Genomic DNA, 4,211 nt, shown 5'->3' with positions numbered 1-4,211 from the left:
CATCTTCTCAAGAGACTGGAGAAGATGTAGCAGCAGAGGGAAAGGTAAGATGCTTGCTCCACCTTCAGAGATATTGGGCTTTTTTTACTCTAGGAAATTCCATAATTAGTTACTATATAGGTGGCTATTTTTATGGCCAGGCTCTCCCTTTACAGAAGAATTTTCTTTTTTACGAATGCTTTCTGTCCTTGACTCTCTTACCCAGCTTTTGGCAATTGGCCCTACAGTATAGGGTTTACAAATGTGGACTCCCTGCTGGATTACATTAGGGGTCCCACGCAGTTCACCCTGACATATGTGTCCTCTTTGATGGGTAATGTGACCATTTCTTTTTCCTCCACTTTAATTCTCTCCAACCCCGCCTCCACACTCCCACCCCTGATGTATGGATGTTGCTGTTTCCCCTTAAGAACTGGATCTGTGAAGGCGGGTGTCTCCTCCCACACTCTCTTGGTGTGTGCCCGGGGCCTGGTGCACTCGGGGGTCCTAGCGCACTCGGGGTGGTCCATGGCTCCACCTGGGGCACGAACCCAGGACCTTCTGCATGTAAAGCAGACGTGCTAACCACTACACTAATGGAGTCACACTGACCATTTTTTAAAAAGACTTTTTTACAGCATGTTTTTAAAGGTGCACAGCAAAATTTAGCAGAAAGTACTGAGATTTCCCGTATACTCAGTGCCTCCACACGTGCATAGCCTCCATTATCAACATTCCCCACCAGAATGCTACATTTGTTATAGCATTGTAGATGAACCTATGTTGATGAACCTCATAAGCACTCGATGGCCATAGTTTACATTAGGGTTCAGTCTTGATGTCGTACATTCCATGTGTTTTGACAAATGTATAATGTCATGCATCCACCATTATGGTTTCATAAAGAATTGTTTTGCTGCCCTAAAAAACTTTTGTACTCTACCTATTCATTCCTCCCTAACCCAACCCCTGGCAAACCACTGATTTTTTATTGTCTCCATAGTTTTGCCATTTCCATAATGTCATATAGTTGGGATATACGATACACAGTCTTTTTGAACTGGCTTCTTTCATTTAGTAAATATGCATTTAAGTTTCCTCCATGTCTTTTCATGGCTAGCTAGCTCATTTCTTTTTGGCACCTAATAATATTCTATTGTCTGGATGTATCACAGTTTATTAATCTATTCACCTACTGAAGGATATCTTGGTTGATTATAAGTTTTGACTTATGCTTTTTGGACTTTAAAAAAATAAGTAATTCGAGTAAGAAATAGAGATTTTAAAAATACATATGACGTTTTGGGTCTCAGAGTTTAAAAAAAAGTTAATACAAATAGATTGAAAAGACAGTCTGCCAAAACTCAGAGAAATTCCGAGACTCTTCCAAAATAGATATTTATATCTAGAAACAATTTTTAATTAACAGGTAGCCCAAATTTCAGTAATTTTGTCCTAGTTTGTGTGCATTTAAGTACAAAGATCAGTTTAAGTTACATTACTGGACTATTTTAATAATGCTTAATAAATAAAAGCAGACTATAGTGGTGAGTTTTTACTTGACTTTAAATTTGTCTAATATAAAATAAATACAAGTGAACAAAGAACATTATTAAAGAGTGAGAATATCCAGTGAGGGAGAGAATATGGGGAAGTAGGGACTCATACTTTTGGTGGGACCAGGAATCAATACAATCTGTTTTTGAAGGCAATTTGATAGTCTCTTCCAAATTTTTAAGTAGCATATCTTTTGACAAAGCTTCTGGAAATTTGTTTTATAAAAAACACACAAGGGCTACATGGAAAGATGCTGGCAGTCTATTAAATGAAGAAAACAAGGTATGAATAATAGTAATGATCTCATTGAAATATATACTTGTATATGAATTAAAATACCTTGAAAGGAATATTCCAAAATATTCTCTAAGTGTGTAATTGCCTATTGAAAAGTGGTGTTGGGGGTTTTATTAGTTTTCTATTACTGTGTAACAAATTACCACAAACTCAGAGATGTAAACTAACACCTACATATTATGTCACAGTTTCTGTAGGTTAGAAGTCTGGCACAGTGCGCTTTGGTCTCTGCTCGGGTAATCACAAGGCTGAAATCAAGTTGTTAACCAGGTTGTGTTCTTATTGGAGGGCTTTGAAAGGATCTGCTTCCAAGCTCAGTCAGGTTGCTGGCTATGATACTATGATTTACAACAAGAAATACATATTTGGTTTTCCTTCCAGTTTCTGACATGGATATCCTGACTCTTGGAATTTCCTAAGTGATAAGATCCATAGAGTCTATGGCTATGCTACCCTGAACAAGCCCAATCCCGTCTGATTGTCTGATCTTGGAAGCTAAGCAGGGTTGGGCCTGGTTAGTACTTGGATGGGAGACCACCTAGGAAGACCAGGTGCTATAGGTGTAAAAAAATTAAAAAATAAGGGATTGTAAACTGACAAGGCTTTATAATCTGTGAGGTCAACCAAGGGTTGACTTGCCTTAAAAAAAAAAAAAGATCCATAGAGGTGTCATTTGTTATGTTAATGAGGTGATTTTTGGACCCTCACCTAAGAAGGGTGTATGGGGTGGGGTGGGTTGGGGTGGGGGGTGCTTGTTGCTAGGAGAACCAATCACAGGATAGGAGGATTGGAACTTTCAGTCCTACCTCCTGAGCTCCAGGGAGTGGCAGTGGCTGGAGGTTGAGTCAATTGTCAATGGTCAATGATTCAATCAATCAGGCCTAGGTAATAAAGACTCCATTAAAAAAAAAAAAAATACAAGGTTCCCAGACTTCTGAGTTGGTGAACACCATTTAGGGAGAGCCATGTGCATGGAGAAAGCATGGAAGCTCCTTGAGCTTTCTCCATACTTTGCCCTATGTATCACTTCCTTCTGGCTGTTCCTGAGTTGTATCCTTTTATAATAAACCGATAATTTAGTAAATTAAATGTTTCTCTGAGTTCTGCGAGCTGCTCTAATAAATTAAACAAACACAAGGAAGTGGTGGGGGACTTAGAGAGAGGCGGTCCTTGGAATCTTCAATCTGCTGTTGGATCAGAAGCAGAGGTGACGACCTAGACTTGGAAGTTGGTGTCTGAAGTGGCAGGGTAGGGGAAGGCGGTCTTTTAGGACAGAATCCTTACGTAGTTTGTGGGATCTGACACTATCTCTGGGTAGATAGTGTCAGGATTGTGTTTAATTGTAGGACACACAGCTGCTGTCTGAGAGTTCCATGATGGTGTGGGACCGAAATTGGTGGCCAGAATTGGTGGCAGAATCCCATATCTTGTACAGAAGTGGTAATAAAACTGAAGTCCCATTTCTTTGCTGCCTGTTAGTCAGGGTCTGCTTGCTCTTACCTCCCAGAGGCTGTCCAAACTCTTTGCCAAGTGGTCTCTTCCACTTTCAAGTGTGCTTCTTCATTCTCACACTTCACATCTCTCACTTCCTCCTCTGTCGCACTAACTAGTGTAATCAGAAAACACTATCTGATTTTAAATGACTCATGTGGGAGGGTCAAGAGCACTTGGATAATCTAGATTAAGGCCGATTGTATCATGTAACATAACCCAATCATGACAGTAAAATCCATCATATTCATAGTCCCAGGAACTATGTTGTATTACTCCAAGGGGGCTGAAACTCTTGGGGTCCATTGAAGAATTCTGCCTTCTGAAAGAGTGGAGGTAAAGAAGGAATATTTTCACTTTGTACTTTATATATATCTGTAATGTTTGAATTTTGGAGGAAAATAATATGTATTACTTGTAATGCAAAATGTCTGGAAGGATATACTCTAATAGTTTAACAGGGTCTAGGTTATGTGTAGGTGGTAGGAATAAAATATTTTTATATTATTGCAGAAAAATCAGACCGGTGAGAAACCAAACACAACTCAGAGAGTTAGAGAACTCAGGTTTATTATGCCAGCGGTCCCAGAAGAGCTAGTGCTCTGAAGATCTGGACCCTGAGCTCAGGGATAATGTTACTTTTATAGGGCTTATTTGCGAACAAGCAAAGCAGATACATCTGTTATCTAGACAGAACAAGCAAAGGGGAGGATGAGTCTTCAGTTGATCTCAAGGTCACCCTGCCCTTCAGCCTATGCACCAAGCATGTCTACAGAAGCAGAACAAAGAACTGATTACAAGGTTAGCCATTCGAATAGAAAATTCCTCTTCAATATAAGCATATAGTAATCAACTTTTTATCATATAACTAAAGAAATATATATTCC

General features: G+C 39.4%; 1 pseudogene; it reads left to right on the top strand.

Annotated features, from left to right (window-relative positions):
* Window positions 1-2,269: 2,269 nt before the first annotated feature.
* On the top strand, window positions 2,270-2,396 carry LOC112474766 (annotated as a pseudogene).
* The last annotated feature ends 1,815 nt before the right edge of the window (window positions 2,397-4,211 follow it).

Source organism: Pteropus alecto, unplaced genomic scaffold (assembly GCF_000325575.1).
Source record: "Pteropus alecto unplaced genomic scaffold, ASM32557v1 scaffold7, whole genome shotgun sequence".
NCBI lineage: Eukaryota > Metazoa > Chordata > Mammalia > Chiroptera > Pteropodidae > Pteropus > Pteropus alecto.
Note: the sequence above shows the minus strand (reverse complement) of the source record. Positions and strands in the feature narration are given on the sequence as shown.